General features: G+C 33.0%; 1 pseudogene; it reads left to right on the top strand.

Annotated features, from left to right (window-relative positions):
• Nucleotides 1–2,125: 2,125 nt before the first annotated feature.
• On the top strand, nt 2,126–17,631 carry LOC114284989 (glutamate receptor 2.7-like; annotated as a pseudogene).
• Nucleotides 17,632–19,799: the final 2,168 nt, after the last annotated feature.

Below are 19,799 nucleotides of genomic sequence, written 5' to 3'. Positions count from 1 at the left end.
TGAATAAGTAAGAGCGTATATGTCACGACCCAAATCCGGCACCCAAAGATTCGGCGTTGCAACAAGATAATATGGATAAAATAATTCTAAAATTTCTGTAGTAGTAGCGCAAGCGGATAAACTAAATAAATTAAAATAAAATAAATGGATACCAAAAGGTTTATTTAAATAAGAAAATAGTCAATTGGGCTTTATTTTATTACAAGAGCCTGATCAGAATTACAGATAGTAAAAGATAAAAGAAGAAAAAAAATACTGCAAGTTATTCCTAATCTCAAATCCCGCTAAATTTCATCACCTGAAAGGGGATAATAGCTATAAGCACATGGCAAAGTGAAAAATATTATACAGTGAGTATGGGAATACATAAATCACCATAGATAATTATTTAGGCCAAAATAGTGAACAATTCAGTTTGAATAAATAAATTACTTAAAACTATAAAATTTTAATTCAGAAGCTATATAAGCAAAATAGTCATAACCACGGTACAGAACAGAACGAAACAAAGGTTACTAAAGTGACAATTAGAACAGAGGTCAATGAATCCATGACAAACAGAGGGCCACAAGGTGACCAATCAAAAGCCAATGATTTATTTAAGTCCCCCAAGGCATGGGACTCCTGTGGTGGTACTTATAGAAAATAATTGTTTACAAAATTATTATCGAATAATTATTAAAATTTAAACAAACATATCCATGGATTTCAATTTACGCAAATAGAGTTTAGAAAATAATCAATGTAATCGAAATATTAATATAATTTATAAGACACAAATTGCGTAAAATAAATTATAGTAACTCAAAATATACATAAAATATATTATGGTGACTTAAGACATATATAAAATATATTATGATGGCTCAAAATATAATATAACTCACGTTTAAATTACTCCTAAATTAACCTTGACTCGGCTCCCCTACAAACTAGATCCTTGCTTGATTTCCCCATGTTATGATTACCTCAAGAATTGTCCAAGAGCCACTTAATCCTTGGCTCACCAAAAATCTTACTTGGCCTTTTTACCATTCTAAAGGTTATTATCTTCTCTCGTAATTAACAATGATGCCAAAAGTTACATATGATAGTAAGTTAGGTTTATATCAAAAAAAATTTACCACCAAACTACCACTAATATCTCTTACTATTAAAATATTTAATATTTTAAAAGTATGGTGTTCCACCATCTATCCCTTTACAAAGATTTCTAATATTTTAAAATTAATAACAGCTAGCTTTTTAAATCACAAGCTTTCACTAAGCATTTTTTGATATAATAAGGAATTCTATTTATGTATTCATTATATATGTATATATATAAATTTATTTTTATTTTTTATTTTATTTTTTTATATATATTTCCTACTCATGAGTAATTGATATAATCACGGTATTGAATTAAATTAAAAAAATCCGGGTGTCACAGTATAGATGATCAAACAGACAGATAACTTTCAAGGTGTGGGACTCACATGAAATGGAACTCACAGACTCACATGAAATGGAACTCATTTGTGAGACATTTGTATCTTATTTAGTGTTTGGTTGCTGCATTTTTAACATTGTTGTAAATTGTAATAATAATATTTGCAATGTTATATCTACACAATTTCCTTCCTGACAAACCACTCCAAATGAGGTAGCAAGACATAATGCAAATCCTATACAAGTTAGAGTATGTATCAACTTTTGAAATTTTACTTGCCACGTCATTGGGAGGGTTTGAGAGAGAAAATTATGTGAATAAAATATTTTTTTAATAATATATAAAATCATATATTTTTTTTGAAAAAGATTATGGTACGTATGTACCTTATAACTAAAAAAAATGATAATTTCATACTTTTTAAGTTATAATATTAAAATAAAATAAAAAAAGTCATACCCAAATAGCACATGAACCATAATAAAAAGTCTCATAAATTATAATTAAAATAAGATTATAATTAAAGATCAAAATAATCATTACTAAATAAGAAAATAATGTAACTTAAAAGTGCATAGGTATGAATGTGTACAGTATTTTTTTTTTACTTTTGCCCCCGATACATCGCAGGGGTAGAAATATATGCTTTAGTTTGGATTAGTTTCTAAAGTTGTTTTAAGATGATGGGAAAAACTGAACAACTTGTTTTCCCTCTCTTCTTTTTCTTTCTAGTTATTTCAATAATTTCCTTGAGAGGAATGGTCATGGCACAGAGCACAAGAAGCACAACTACAGTCCAAGTAAAGGTTGGAGTGGTTCTTGACATGTACAATTGGGTTGGTAAGATGGGTTTGAAGAGTATCTACATGGCCCTCTCGGACTTCTATTTATCTCATGTTCATTACAAAACCAGACTGGACCTCTACGTCAGAAATTCCAAGGATAATGTTGTTGGTGCAGCTGCAGCAGGTCTCTCTAATTTGTATATCAACAATGCTAAGTAGTTCAAAATTTTATGGTTCAAATGGCTTAAATCACTCAAAACGACGTCGTTTTTAGTGTAAAACGACGTCGTTTTTAGTGTAAAACGATATCGTTTTGACAAATTTGACCCATTTGAGACATAAAATTTTGAGCTACCAAACATTTTTCTTTGTATATATAGTTATATATGTATAATCAATAAGAATAGAGCTTTGTAGCTCAAATTTTTAAACTCTAACTAGCCCAAATTTTTCTCTCCTCTCCATCTCTCTCGCAGACCCACCCTCCGGCCTCCTTTCTTCCACCCCCACTAGCCCTTCCTCATTCTTCCTCTAGATCTGTATTTTCAAAACAAAACCCATGTACAAATCAATAACTCTCCGAAACAACATAAAGAAAGAAATGAAAAAATCAGAGAAAAGAAATAAAGAAATTGAAGAAACCAAATCCTCCGGCACAGTTTCTAACACCAAGGCAACCATGGCTTTCTCACCATCTACTCTCCATGGCTTCCTCACCATGGCTTTAAGTTCAGGTAGGCAATGAATCTGGATGATTTATGTTGTTTGTTAGTGTTAATTGAATAACCCATGTTGGGTTTGCTTCCATTTTGTGGTGGGTTTGGTAGTTTTTAGAGAGAAAGTAGAGGAAGAAGAAGAAGAAGCTGAATAGAACTTTCAATTTTGTGATGGGTTTGATAGTTTTTAGAGAGAGAAAGTGAGTTTGCTTCAATTTTGTGGTAGATTTGGTAGTTTTTAGAGAGAGAAAGTAGAGGAAGAAGAAGAGAAAGCTGAAAAAAAGCTTCAATTTTGTGGTGGGTTCATAGTTTTAAATAGCGGTATCGGGTAACGTAACGGTATCGATCGCGGTGTATCGGTAGCGGGAGTATCGACCAGTACGTATCGAGTATCGGGCATCGCGGCTGTGAAATTTCAAAAATCATTAACAATCCCTCTAAAACTCGATTTTATGTATTTTTTAACTCTTTTAGCCTTAATTTATCGTATTTTAATCAAAATTTTGATATGTAAAGGCACTTTTGACTCATTTTCAACTAAATGATATGTATTTATTTTAGTCTCAAGCTTTTATTTGGCATATATGTTAAATTTTAATATAAAATTGATGTGAAAATATTTTTTTACTTATTTTCAACAATGAAATACTTTCACATACACAACAAATTAATACTTTCACATCACTAATTTTTTATGACTCAAATGAAGCACGAGAGACTGAAATGATATCAAATTGGGCTTGGGATCTTCTATATTAATTATTATTTTTTTATATTTTTTTTTTTATCTATTTTAATGCACTTTCAATCAATAATCAGGGTGACTCTAGTCTCATTCCCCATCAAGCAAATAAAAGCTCTTAAATTTTTTTTATTTGTATTATTAATATTTTATTATATATAGTTTGGTTATTTAGAAAAATCAAGGATCCCATCAAATAAAAAAAAATATTCAACACAATAATAATACTATCTACATACAAATTATAAACTATTATAAACTATTATACAAATTATAAACTATTATGTGGCAGTCCCTACAACCCCACATAAATCAAATTATATTTTATTATATATATATAAACAAACCGAGAACAGCAAGCAAAACCATTTGAAGTCTACAGCCAAAACAAAAAACAGAGCAGGAAACAAATGCAAACAGAGCATGAGAGAAAAACCTTCAACGAAGAAGCTTGAAATCGATGATGGGTTTGGGTTCGATTCGATGCTTCTCCTTGCAACACTTTACAAGATCGATGGCCCTGGGAGATGGATTTGGGTTTGATTGGGGAGTTGAGTTTGGTCCGATTGAGGGAAAACTTTAGAGGTTTTTACACATTTATGGTGTCTTGGTGTCCGTGAGTCTATGTGTATGTATTATCTGCTTTAGAGGTTTTTTCTTTTGCAGGTGACTTGCTTTCCTCAATTATTTTTCCACGCTTTGCTCGTTTTTCAGCCGAATCGGACTATATCGGAACTGTATCGCTCATGTATCGGATTCAAGCCGATACGTGTCGGGAATCGGCCGCTACAGACGTGAAATTCATTCTCACCGGTATACCGGTGAGTATCCGACTCGGCACTCCCATTTTCCGTTACGAACCGGCCGGTACGGCACGTACCAGCCGATATTTAGAACCTTGGGTGGGTTTGATAGTTTTTAGAGAGAGAAAGTGGATTTGCTTCAATTTTGTGGTGGGTTTGGTAGTTTTTAGAAAAAGAAAGTAGAGGAAGAAGAAGAGAATGAACATTCTGTTTGTTAGAGTGAGGTTCTCAAATGTTTGAGAGAAGAGAGAGAAAGGAAGATGAACCAAAACGACGTCGTTTTGCATATTTGAGTCATTCAGGATAGCCAAGTTTCGAGCTATCTAGCATAACTGAATCAATAATTAAGTAGTCTTAGGCCTCGTTTGGCAAGTGGTGATTTTAGCCAAAAAGTTACTAAAAAAATCAAAAAGCCAAAACTTATACCCAAAAAGTCAAAGATTCTCTTTTCTCTCTATTTTTTGCATATCTTTTTTTAAAAAATCAAAAAGTCATCACAAACACACTAATTTTTTTTACCTCATATTTTAGCCAAAATGTTAAAAAAAAATTACTAAAATAATCTATTTCCAAATGAGGCCTTAATCCTAGTAGCCACCCAAGATTATTTGAAATCTTTGGTTAACAACAAAATGAGGCTTTTTAAAAAATAGAGCCCTCATCGATAATAATTTTTAAATTTATTTTTCGAGGTCTTAGGTGATAAGTAAAGTGACTTAATGATTGAACCATTTCTATTTAAACTATGTTTGGATATTGAATTTATGCCAGTAAGAAATAAAATACAAATTATATTTCATTCATTTTTTTTTTTTTCAATTAGTTCATACACTTATGATGAGTTAGTTGATAAATGGTTAAAATAAGCGGCTTTATATGATAAGTTTGCTATCTTTTTGGTAACTTTCCCTCATTTTTTTTTTTTTTCATTTTAAATGATTTTATTTTAATTTGAGTAAAAAAATTTCTTTATAAATCCGTCTAATAAAAAGTCAAGATCATTTTATTTAAGTACCTTTTTTAATATATTTAAATTTTTGACCAAAGAAATCAAGGTCATGAGAATTTTCTCCAGTCCAAAATCTGGATTAGAAGGCATTATTTGAGTCCGTGGAGTCCATCATAAATCCCGTTTCGATAATTTGAACCGTTCATTTTATTAGATAGTTCGTGTATTTCATTCACAAAAAAAAATTAAGCTGATTTGATAGGTACAACTTGTTCAATTTATTATGTTTGTCATCAAAAAAATATATGATTTATTTTTAAAAATACATTTGTTGTCTATTTTTTTTTTTTTTTAGTGAAAAAAGCAATAAATTAACAAGTTATCGGATCAACCTAATTATTTTTTGTGTAAATAAAATACACTAAATACTCAACAACAAACAATTCAAATTATCAAAATATAATCTGTAATGAACTCCACAGATCCAAAAAGCACCATCCAGATCACATTTTGAACTGGACGAAATCTGCCCGTCGTCAGCTGGGCTTCAAGAGAGCGACGTAGAAGAAATAAAAGGCTTGTTTGGCATATTGGAATGTATATAATAAATAAAAGGGTAAATTGGTGCAGTAATCTTTGTATTTTATTCTTCGAGTCATCTTAGTTTTTGTATTTTTAATTAACTCAATTTTGATCCTGAATTTATAATTTTGTGTCAATTTGGTTCAATTGATTACAACTCTAAATATTTTTTTTTAATGAAAAATATGTATATAAGTGTCACATGTCATATTTTTAAGGATATAATTATAAATTTACTCAATTCAGTTAATTAACCTTAGCCAATTTAGTGATAATTTTTCTTAAAAAATATTAACGATATTATTAATTAGACTAAACTGAAACAAAATCTAAAATCAATTATCAAAATTGAGCCAATTAGAAGTATAGGAACTTAAATGAAGTAAGAGGTAAAATATAAAGACTACCAATATAATTTTTCCTAAATAAAAAGATTTATAAAGCATTGATGTCCTCTCTGAATATAACAATTTATAAATCCAAGAAAAAATAAAAACAGAAAATTATCTCACAAGACGATTTTATTATTATTATTATTATTTCATATTCTTCTTGGGAGTGCATAGACCTTTTAAGAATTTTTTTTGTGAACAAGGCTATGGTAATATTGGTCCATCATCCCATGCAGAAAACTAAATAATGCCACGTGTCTTCTTCTTTGGCAAATTCAAAATAAATTATAGGAAAGAATTCTTTCATGTTTCTAATTCAACTGGGGAGTGTAGATACTTCATTTTTTACTATCTATAAGACTTAGACGGCTCAGGGTGAACACTTGATAATGAATTTACACGCTATACAATTGTTCAATTTCTTCAGCAAGGAACCTCGATTTTGAGTTTCAGAAGCCTAGAACCTTGCACCTCCTTCAGACCAAAATCTAATATTTTAAAGTCTGACCACCCAGAGGCCTGTTGGCCAACAGGTGGCTAGCTGGCTGGCTGGCTAACTTTTAGTGGCTGGCTATCCCCCTACATAGTCGGCCAGCCAGGTTTCTCAGCTGACAAATATTTTGCTGCCAGCTATTTCCCAGGTGCATGCACTGCACCAGCTGGCTCAACACAGATATTTTCGAGATAGCAACCTGATTTCTATATATACTTGATCAACCCTTATGGTTTTAGGTTAGAAAATTTTGCTAACAACCAAAAGCTCGCCAAACACTCTCCCTCTCTATCTTACAATATACATACACTCCCTAAACCAATATTTTGAGTCTTCTTGCTGAGATTATTGAGCTAAAATTTCAGCCCTTGAGAGTGAATACCTTGTGGTTTGTGAACAAAAGAGTAACTCTTCTTCAAAAGGTATAACTTTTGCCATCATTACACTACTTCTTCCTTCTCTTTTCTTGCAGTTTTTACACTGTCTTTGGACTGTTTTTTTGAGCTGAAACTTGTGATCTAAAAGCCATCAAGGGTGGAGGCGTTTAACCACCCTTCCTTGAATCTTCTTCTAAGCTTATATCCTTGTGTTTCCCATTTGTTTCTCAACTTTTGACCACTGATTTTTAGAGCTTTTCAGAGGCTAAACATGTGGTTTTGAGGTCCAAAAAGTAGAGGGGTGGCTAGGCTTGCTTACTAGCTTCAATTCTCTTCCATTTTGCTTACTCTTTCTAGCTTTTCTAAACCATTTTCAGCACTGTTTTTGGTGTTTTGAGGGTTGTTTTAATTGTTTAGATAACTTATTCTTTGAATATCATACTTATATTGTCGTAAGTCCTCATAGGTTTAATGGTTTAGGCCATAGACACCAACCTATTTGAGTTAATAGCTTGTATTTTATACTTTTCATACATGTACTCACCCTTGCAATAACCATCTATGCACCCTCCCCTATTTCTTGGTTTTATTTGTTTAAGAGTTGGTTCAAACAATTGATGGTTGTTTAAAGTATGAGAAAGAGACCCTTCCACCCTTAATGGTTTAATCTCTTCAGAGGTTCATTACCAAGGCATTACATCTCTCTCATGCTAAGAACAACTTATTGTTTGACACTTCTCTTCATTAGTGGACATACCTATCACTTTTGGACAAAATGAATAAAGAATGGCAAGGTAATGTAAAAGAGGTTAAAATTGGACTAAAAATGGTAACAAGAGTAATAAAATTGGTTTAGGTTCAATCGGACGTTATATTGAACCTATTGCGTCTCGAGTCATTACATACTCTTTAGTGATGTTAATGATTTGAGAAGCAATGTCTACCACTTCCCTTGAGGTAACTCCATTATAGGGAGGAGGTTTTGTTAGTCTTTTATTTCCATTTATTGAGCTTTTGTCCCATCAATTCATAGATCATCATGCAACAAGTTTGCGTCAATTAATGGTTTGCAAATCGAATCTACCCCTCCCTTGATCAGTTTCATAATAGGGAGAGGCAAAGAGGATAAACATTCATTGGAAACACTCTGTTTTTGCTCTATTTCCATTCTGCTGCAGTAGGGTAGCACCTAAAAATAGTGGCCGGGCCGGCCCTACCATCCGGCCGACCACTTTCCAAGGCCGGCCGGCCACCTCATTTTAGCCAAACAATGTCATTTTCATGATAGAGCAAAGCAGAAGCTGGGGGAAAAAATAGAATAATTGTTTGACTGCGAACAGAACAGAATCTGACAGTAAAATAGAGAAGTTTTGGGGAGGATGTTCTCAGTTACGCGTGTGGTTCTTCGACTCCGATTCAAAATTCATTAGCTTGTAGTTCTTAGCTTAATTAGTGTGTTGTAATTAATTAGTTAAATTCCTTTGAATTTGTAATACTTGTTAATTTAGTTAATTAATTTGGGTTGCAATAATTAGTTAATTAGGACGTTCATTCAAACCCTCTTGTGCGAGGGCCAATTTGTAACACCTATAAATATTGCGTATGTCTTCCAACCCCCATTTCTTTCTCTTTTTTATTTACCCGTTTATAATGTTTGCATGTAGTACCATATTTTGATTTGATATCATTACCATGCATAAATATCCATTTTTGCATGCATCGGGTTCGGTTCATTAATCTAACAAATATTGTCATTTGTTACTTATTTGAATACGTGTGCTATCACATGTTTTAAGTTGATTCATATGCCATGTTAATAAACTGAACATCATAGTTGCATTTTGTATGTGTTGCATTAGTTACTTGCATAGTAGAGCATGCATTTTTCTAATAATTTTATTTCTTTTGGCTTGCCTCGGTTAAGTACTAGGTGAGCATTTCTTGCTTTAGCATATCGCATGTGTGTTGGTGTTGTCATATTAAGCATGTTTACCATGAGGCTAAATGCTTAGTTGATATACCTTTTGATTGCCAGTGGATGAAAGCTTTTTCGTTTAAATTGGGATGATTTGATACATGTATATGTGAGCTCACTTTTTTAAGTAGCTCATATTCAAAACAAACATGAAATCAAAACCTTCCAAAATGTGTGAATTAGTATATACTTGTGTGCATCACATAGTAAAGATAGCATAATAATCGGAACAAAAGCATATACTGTATATAAGAACCACATCATGATTAGTGGAGGCCGATCTTTGATCGAGTGAGTAGGGTGCTCAAGTCATGGCGTTCCTCTCTCATACCTAAGTTCTCGAGCTGAGGCACTTTGGTTATGACGGACAAGTGGCCTTTGGCACGAGTCACATGTTTCCTAAATTTCTTAAAAATATGTAGGTGACGACTCTGAAATCTAGCAATGCGGTTCATTTTTGGCTTTTTGATTGAAAATCGAGTTCCCAAGAAATTTTCTGGATTTGGACTCTTTTATGTTTTCACTATTTCACATTACACTTGTAAAATCAAACACGGTAATCCGAACTGTAGGGTTATCGTATTCGAGGAGACTAAACTCCTCCGAAGAGCAAAGAAAAGCCAGCTACAGGGAGTCGGATTCTCTATACTACTTTCTTGCAATAATTTTGCAACTACCTACTTAAACTAGTATTGAAAGATTATTAGAAGAAAGATTATTGTAAAGAATCCATCCCTTCAACTGGAGGGTACTTAACTCTCCGTGGATCTTTTCTTTCATTTTGTAAATTATATTTAGGCCTCGTTTGAAAAAAGGCTTTTTTAGTAACTTTTTGATTTTTTGGCTAAAATATGATGTAAAAAAAACTAGTATATTTGGGATGACTTTTTGATTTTTTACGAAAAGATGTGCAAAAAGTAGAGAAAAAAATGAATCTTTGACTTTTTGTTATAGGTTGTTGGCTTTTTGATTTTTTTAGTAATTTTTTGACTTTTGGCTAAAATCACCACTTGCTAAATGAGGCCTTAGGAGTGTAAAAATGGGCCCAAAGCCCGCCCGCGACCCGGGGCGAGCCTGGGCTCGAGCCCAACCCGAGCTCCTAGGCCTGGGCCATCATTTTAAAGCCTGACCTGGCCCACTCGTGGCCTGATGTCTTTTTTAGTGTAAAATAATAAACTTTTGGTAGAAAAAATTAAAAAACAAAATCCAAAAAAAAATAGTCAGGCCCAGCCCACCGGCCTGCCCTAGGCCCGAATACCCTTAGGCTTGGACCTAATTTTTTGGCCTGTGGCCCAACCTGACTCGGCCCGAATTTTGGCGAGAGCCCACGAGGCCCAACATGGGCCGAGCCGGGCCAGATTTACATCCCTAATTATATTGATGGAATAATTGTAATTTCATCATTGAATTATTTTTATTTTTAAAAAATGAATGGCATGATTTTGAAAATAGATTGGCTATTTTTAAAACAAATGCGATTTAATCATATGACTATAGTTGTTCAATTAATTTGATTTTATTTGTTTATTTATTATTTTTCAAATAGATGATTTTTTAAATAATCTTATAAGATGAATAATGAAGATCATAAAATAGATTCCGTGGTGAATTTACCAAAAGCCATAAGTTTGGGTTCCAACTAGAGAGAAAGTCAACCTTAAATTATTAAAATTATTATTATTAAATTGACAAAAGTTAATTGTTAAATTAGCCATGGAGCTTTTTTTTTTTTTTTTTTTTGGTAAGCGCCCCAAGTCACAATGTCAAAATTTAGAGAAATGTGTCTAAACAAAGGGAATATAGAGTTAATCTTAATCATGTCATTCTTGTACATGTAAAATGCAGCTGTGGATCTACTGAAAACTGATCAAGTGAAAGCCATCATTGGGCCATTGACATCCATGCAAGCAAATTTTCTAATTCATCTTGGAGTACAAGCTCATGTCCCCATTATTTCATTCTCTGCAACAAGTCCTTCCCTCTCTTATCTTCGGAGTCCATATTTTTTCCGAGCTGCTCTAAATGACTCATCTCAAGTACAACCCATAACTGCTATAATTCAAGCTTTCAAATGGAAAGAAGTTGTACCCATTTACACGGAAAATGAGTATGGAGAAGGTTTGATTCCATTTTTGACTAATACATTTCAAGAAAACGAAATTCGTGTTCTGTACAAAAGTATAATTCATCCTTTGGCCAGCGATGAAGAAATTGTTGCAGAGCTTTACAAGCTGATGACTATGCAAACCCGGGTTTTTATAGTACACATGACTCACTCTCTTAGCACTCGCTTATTTACCAAAGCAAATGAAATCGGGATGATGAGTGAAGGGTATTTCTGGATCATAACTGATGGGATAACGAATTCCTTTAATTTTTTCGACCCTTCAATCATCATTGACTCAATGCAAGGGGTGATTGGTGTACAACCACACGTTCCAAAAAGTAAAAAGCTTGAAGATTTTATCAGTAGGTGGAAAAACAAAGCACACCAAGAGAAAACTAGTAGTGATCTAAATGTTTTTGGGTTATGGGCATACGATGCGGCCACAGCCCTGGCAATGGCGGTTGAGAAAGTTGGTGCGTTAAATTTGAGCATTTCAAACATTGCTAAAAATTCAACCACCGACTTTGAAAGTGTTGGAGTGTCTCAAAATGGTATTGATCTTTGCCTAGCTCTTTCAAGCGCTCCTAGATTTAGAGGACTCAGTGGAGATTTCAGCTTTGTCGATGGGCAAATACAATCGTCTGCTTTTGAGATTGTGAATATGACCGAAAATGGGCCGAGAGGGATCGGATTTTGGACACCGGAACAAGGAATTGTAAAAGAATTCAACTTTGATGCAGTGAATACGAGTTGCAAGAATTACTCGACATCTCGGACCAACCATAAAGCTATTATGTGGCCAGGTGATATAATATACTAACATATGAATTTTTCCCATTTTAGCAACTATTCCTAGACTACTTTCATTTTTATTTTTATTATAACAATGCTATATATATATAGAAATTAAAACATAGATAGATAATGTAGTGTGTGATTTAAATTTATTTTAAACTTAACTTACATAACACTTAAAATAAATCTCAATCACATATTATAATTATTTATTTATTTTTTCTATTTTAATTATGTACATTAATCATTTTCTTTTGATACTCTTCTACACAACTTCCTTTTTTATTTTTTCTTAATAAAATGGGACAAGGCTTCCTATGTTTCGATATAGGCCGGTCTTATTGACCTAATTTATTTACATATCTTTTCACTTATTAATAATCTTAAAATCTGTTGGGGTCAAATTAATATTTTAAGATGTATTAAAAACATATACAAAATTTATAAATATTTAAGTCCATTAGATAGGACTAATTGATAATTTACCTTCTATCCATTTAAGGATCAAGTTGGAATGATGGTTCATATTTTAGGTCTTGCTGTATAAATTATTATTCATATTTAAAATTAAATTGATAAACATTAGATGGCACATATTTGGAAGTTAGATTACCTTCGTGTTTTAAAAATATATATATATATATATATATATATATTTGCATTAATGATCTACTAATAAATCATATAATATGAACAGTCTAAATTATCGAACCAAGTCCAAGGTGAGCTAACAATTTCCATAATTGGATTCTATGTATTGAAAAAAAGCCTATTCCAATAAATTGTTAATTTTTTTTCTTCTTCATTTTGATTACTGTTTCACACACTTGGTGTAATAGTCTCATTATTATTTTATTAGTCAACACAATATTAGTGTAACAGTCTCACTACTCATGTACATCTCCAATTCAATGGCAACAACTAAACTAACCAAAAAAATATATATATGATAGAAATAAATAAGTCATTATAGCATCACCTTATTGAAAAAATTCTGCATTTACATATTTTATTTATTTATTTATTTTTGTTGAAAAGGTGATACTACATGTATGCCGAAGGGATGGGATGTGCCAACAAATGGAAAGGTGCTGAGAGTGGGAGTTTTACAGAGGGATTATAATAGTGATTTTGTGAGGGTCAAGAGGGATGCTATCACTAACAAGTTGAGTTTCGATGGGTACTGCATAGATGTTTTCAAAGCTGTAATGGAGGCGCTGCCGTATTCAGTTCCCTACGAATTCATTCCCTTTGATGACGAGGGGGCTTATGATGCATTGCTGGGCGAACTTTCCCTTGGGGTAGGTTAATTAAACTCCCTTTCCCACCATAATTTGTAAATTAGGGTAAATTATGCAAATAATTTTTGTAATTTACACGATATGTCAATTTAATTTTTATTATTTTTATTTGTTTGATTTTGCCTCTTAATTTAATGGATTGTGTCATATTAGTCCATTGAAAAACGACTGTTGGGTTTTGGGGACGAAAGTCAAACGATGTGTCAAGTTGATCCCTATAGTTTACACGATGTGTTAATTTGATCCCTGTCAAAATTAAGTAAATTAGAACAACAGAGATCAAATTGACATATCGTGTAAACTACATGGACCATATTAACACATCATTTGAGCATGTAATAACTTTCCATCCATCAAACTTAATGGCCATTATTTATTAGACTAATATAACACAATCTGTTAAATTAAGGGGCAAAATCGAGTAAATTAAAACAATAAGAACTAAATTGACGCATCGTATAAATTACAGAAATTATTTTCATAATTTACTCTATAAACTATTTCATTTTTTTTTTTCCAATTTTTATCTATTCTTTTACGTGCACATAATGCCTGAATGCAACTTTTTCATATGAGATTTGATTCATTAAATGTGTGGGTTCTATATTAAATGAGTGGGTTGTGTTGGATTGTGATCGAATTCTATACACTTATAACTATTATTTATTTTTAATAAAAAAAGCTTTGATTTCTCTGTTATATATATATATATATATATATATCATTAGAACATTTTATTAATATGTTTGAGGTGGTGAGAAAGGGTTTATTATACTTTTTATTGTTAAACTATTGTCAAATTTTCTATTTAGTGCATAAACTATCAATTGAGTCTAAGGTATTATCTTGTTACACTTGGCACATTTTTTTCAACAAAAAGAAAAGCTTTATTAGGATCTTATTAGAGATTTAGACTTAGCACATTCTATTAGGATTTTGTTAGAGATTTAAATGAAATCATGTGTGAAATATATAAGACAACTTATTGATTTATTAGGATAATAATATCTTTATCTAGTGATTTTATTTGCATTTTACGTCTCTTATCTTAGTAGCAAAGTAATATTACTAAAATAAATTTATTATTATGATTATAATTTATAAATATGGCACTTTCACATCCTTCTAAGAAGATTCCACTTTTTTTCGTTTGTTTGTTTGGTTGTTTTTTTATGAACAGAATTTTGATGCTGTGGTTGGAGATGTTACTATTAGAGAAAAGCGGTCTCATGTTGTTGACTTTACAATTCCATACACCGAATCTGGGGTGATAATGATCGTTCCTTTCAAAGACAACAAGAATTACAACAGTGCATGGGTTTTTTTGAAGCCACTGACTTGGGATCTGTGGGTGACAAGTGCTTGTTTCTTTGTGTTCATAGGGTTTGTGATTTGGATCCTTGAGCGTCAAATTAATGAAGATTTTAATGGGAATACTCTGCGACAAGTCAGTACAAGTGTCTGGTTCTCTTTCTCAACCATGGTTTTCTCTCACAGTAATTCTCTCTCTTCCTCCTCTTTACTGAATTTACATAGTACTAATGAATTATTGTATAAAGAGCTTGAAGCCACAAAACAACTAGAAAAATTATAGCAGCAATTTGTCTCATCACAACTACAAATTAGAACTTGTTTGGGAAGAAGTCAACACCCAAAACGGGGCTTAGTTGTCTAGAATTTATGGAATATTTATCCAACGAGAGTTAAAACATGAAGCAACCAATTCCATATGGTCATGCATTGTCCATGCAAGCAAGACAAAACATAACATTTAGGGTATATTTCCAACTAGGTTGAAATGCAGTACAATAAATCTCAACTAAGAAACATGACAAAGCATCCTAGCTTAAAGGTCATATCTCAACTAGATTGAAACTTGAAACAAAACTAGTCAAATGCAAAGCTAATGGCCCAAAGAAAAAAAAAAGAAAAAAGAAAAAGAACACACTAGATGGTAGATCAAACACTTGCTAAACAAAAAGACTACTCTCAACGGTTCTAAAAAACCACCGGGGGTGGTGGCCTAGTGCAAAGCCAACCTTTCACCAAGCAAGAGGTCCTGGGATCGACACTCGAGGGATGCGTCTGCAGATGCATTGTACTTCTGTTGCATAATAGCTCGGGAAGCCTATTGTGGCAGGATAATTGGCACCCACTAGTGCCTTCGTGGGGGGTCCCTTCCTATGGGTTGAGTTAAATCTGGCTGGCAATCGGCTTTTCCGGGGCCAAGACCTGTGGAAGCAATGATACCTCCAAAGAGCTTCCATTTTTTCTTTTTCAAAAAAAAAAAAGTTCTGAAAAAAGACTACTCTCACACAATGAAGTATAGAAGAGTATTAAAAATACTCAAATTTAAAATTTAAATACAATGTTAGTATAATCGAAATTCTATGATGTACCCACAACATCACAACCCAAGAGTTTGAATGCTTTCTTAGTCAATCTTAGGGTTTGAGAACGCTTTCTAAGTTTGTTTATTTGTTTTTTTTTCTCTCTTTGTTATCCTAATTACTCGAATAACATTTATTACAGAGGAGAAAATAGTAAGCAACATGGCGAGGTTTGTTGTGATCATATGGTGTTTCGTGGTCTTAATTCTGACTCAAAGTTACACGGCTAGCTTAACCTCAATGTTGACTGTTCATCGACTTGAACCATCTATTACTAATGTGCGGCAACTTGTAAATAACGGGCAATAAATTGGTTACCCAAATGCCTCATTTGTTGGTGATATCTTGAAAGGAATGAACTTCAGTAAGTCTCAACTTAAGGGCTATAATACTGTGCACGGAGACTTGGATGCCGCTTTCTCAAATCAGAGTATAGTTGCTGCTTTCGATGAAATTCCTTACATGAAACTCTTTACTAGAAGACACTGCTCAAAATATACCATGGTTGCACCAACCTACAAGACTGGTGGCTTTGGCTTTGTATATTCTCTTTCTCTCTCTCTCTCTCTCTCTCTCTCTCTCTCTCACATTCATGGTTTTAAATTTTGGCAGCTGCCTGATACAAATTGGGTAATACATACTGTATTGGCCAATGCATATCGAGTTATTTATCTCTCGATACCATTATTTAAGTCCTGTGACTCACAATTGATATAACTGATTTATAATCTATGTAGATGATTTAGTTACTATCACGATTTTAAATAGCAATTTTGGGAGACATATCAATATTAGTAGCAGTGTAATAGTATCAAAAATATCATACGATGCCTATTAGAAATTAGGTGTTATGGTCATAAATTTTTTAAAATCATCTAATCCATCAGAAACTGGCTACAAATCAGCTACAAACCAATAGAAAATGGTCAATACACGTTATTTTTATTACAATTAATATATTGAGCATATCAGTATCAGAATATAAAAAATTGGATACTAATTTCATCAAATATTACAACAAATGACATTTTTTGGCAATGCATTAATGATTGCCAAATATCAAAAAATTGTCATAAATTATTATAAAAAAACTTACAACTGCATCACCTAATATATTCCGTTTGATACTTCTGATACAATTGATTCATCTATTTAAGACCTTGGTCTCATCATGTGCATATATATATATATATATATTTATATTTCTTCTCACCCAACTTTCTTATAATACCCTGATTGATTTTTATTTTGCTAGGCGTTTTGTAAAGGTTCCCATTTAGTACGTGATGTATCAACAGCAATCTTGCATGTGTTTGAAGAAGGTAAAATGTCAGAAATTGAAAAAAAGTGGTTATTGAGTGACAATTGTCCAGACTCTAGCAGTACGGCGTCTTCCAGTAACCTGAGTGTTAACAGTTTTGGGGTACTGTTTCTCATAGTTGCAGTTGCTGCTTCTTTTGCTCTCATTATATTTATGGCTATGTTAGCATATGAGCATAGGAGTTTCTTGATGCACTTGGATCTCAAAGCTTTGTGGAGGAAGTACATTCTCAAACATGAAGACACTGCCACTGCCATTGCCACTGCCACTGTCACTGTTACTTCCACTGCCACTGCCACGGGCATTGACACTCACCAAGATCAGGCAAGTCCACCATCATCACCCTTGTCAATAAGTCCATCACCGCCTACTCAACACTCTCTCGCTCAATCAACTGTTTCAGATGACACCGATGAGACTTTTACTCATTTCGAAGGAGAAGTGGTCGAATCTCACAATCCAAGACACTAAGAAATCATCATTTATATCACAAATGAAAATAGTTGATGAATTATTGTGTATTACCAATTTGAAAAAATTTCGAAAAACATTGTCCTTTTTATTTCATAGATAAGTAATGAAGCACTTGTGCTTAAATTTTAAATAAAATTTCTTAGACTGAAATGAAGGTAAAGGGGGAAGACTGTAATCCGAATTTGTTCCCTCTAGACCCGGCATTCTTCCGAAATGAAGGTAATTCGAGTTTGGAGGACCAAACTGATTAAGGGGGGAAGACTGTAACAATCCCGACCTGTGATTAGCCTATCATCCTTGATTAAGAATGCTTAACAAGTAATTAAGATGAAATCCTAAGTTAATTGCATGTGTCATGTGTTATTTGTGTTTATATCTGTCTACTGTAGGAATATCTATCGGTAATTCTGCTTGAATTTGTGAATTGAAGGCCTTAACCGAACACGAAATTGACTAGGCCAATGTGTAAATTAGAATTTTTGGAATATTATGGTAAGTTTAATTAAAATTCGAATCGGAATCAAATAATTAGAATAAATTAATTAGGACTAATTAAGGTTAATTAAGCTTAATTAAGCAAAGCCTATATAAGGCTTATATAACTCAAGAATTTTCTATTACACCTATACTCATTTTCCTTGAGCATATACACGTAGAGAGAGAGAGAGAAAGGGAGAAACTTGAATCAACTAGAAAAGGAAAGGAAAAGGAATTGGTGGGATTTGAAGATAATTTAGAAGATTGAGCTAGAATTACACTACATTCAAGCCTTAGGTAAGATTATTATCCATAACTCTTGCAATTACTCGATGTAGGAGTAGACTATGTGAATTATATGAGATCATTTGCATGGGTATGTAGGGAAATACATGAATTTGTATAGAATATAGTGGAATGGACACATGCATACACAATTCATGAAGTTTTAAAGATGTTTACAAAGAATTCTCACATGCATGCATTGATCATAGCTTTGTTTTGAGAATTCATCACATTTCATACCTTTTTATCTCAATTGATCATGTTTTGGAAGAAAAGAAAACATATCAATTCATGCATGTTTTATATATTGAATTTCAAGTTTGATTTTGGATAATTGACAATGCTTTTAGGCTTGATTTTGCGAAATGGTTTTCAATTCATGATATATTATGAGTTTACACATGTTTTATCAGTTTTGGGCCCAAAAGAATGTGTTTTGATGCTTTGAAATTGAGTTTTGAAGCTTGGAGAGCAATCTGGAAATTTCAAAATTCTACTTCAACGCTCAAGCAATAAAAGCTTAGCTCGAGCGAAGAATGCAAGTTCCCAAAAGTTTTGCAGATATGAGCATTCCGCACGCACGATATAAGCTGCGCTCGAGCAACCACCCTTTGTCTTCAGCCTTGGATCGAGCAACTAAGTTGCACTCGAGCATAAAATGAGAGCTCTCAATGCTTTTGTAGACCAAGGGATCCGCTCGAGCGGCAAAGTTGCACTCGAGTGAACTGCCCTGTGTTTCAAAATTTGGCTGAGTGTTCCAAAGTGTATTTTTTGCATCCTCATTGCATCTAAGGCATTCCTAGGCCATGATTAAGCTACAATAATGAGGATAAAAGTTAGAATCACACACTAGGAACGAAAAATGATAAGTTAAGCACTTTGGGGCGTGTGTTCAATGTACATCTATCACATGTTTGTGTAGGTCACGTGTTATCGCCCGCCTGATCAGCCTGTTCTGTCCAAGTGATTTGTTCTACTACTGGATCTATCTATGAGTAACAACTCTGTAAAGTTATGTTTGACTTTTAGTATTTTCTGACTGATATGATGCTCTGTTTACTGAACTGATATTTTCTGTATGAATGAATGATTGTTCAATTTTCTGAAATGTATTCATGGCATCCTTAGCATCATGTGATATTTGTTATCTATTACCTGGTACCAGCGTTCACGTAGGTTCCATTTATGGGACTAGTTATGCATAACCACTTATCTGATTTACACGTAGGTCTTTTATGACCAAATCTTATATAAATAAGGGTCTTCATGACCATCTCAAGTAAATATGGGTCTTTCTGACCACCTCATGTGCACGTGGGTCTTTATGACCAATCTGATCTGTAGCTAATAGATGTACCATGTATGATTCTTTATAAAATCTGTAAAATCATGTGAATCTGAAT

This window comes from Camellia sinensis, chromosome 3 (genome assembly GCF_055761805.1).
Source record: "Camellia sinensis isolate YWXY chromosome 3, ASM5576180v1, whole genome shotgun sequence".
Lineage (NCBI taxonomy): Eukaryota > Viridiplantae > Streptophyta > Magnoliopsida > Ericales > Theaceae > Camellia > Camellia sinensis.
Note: the sequence above shows the minus strand (reverse complement) of the source record. Positions and strands in the feature narration are given on the sequence as shown.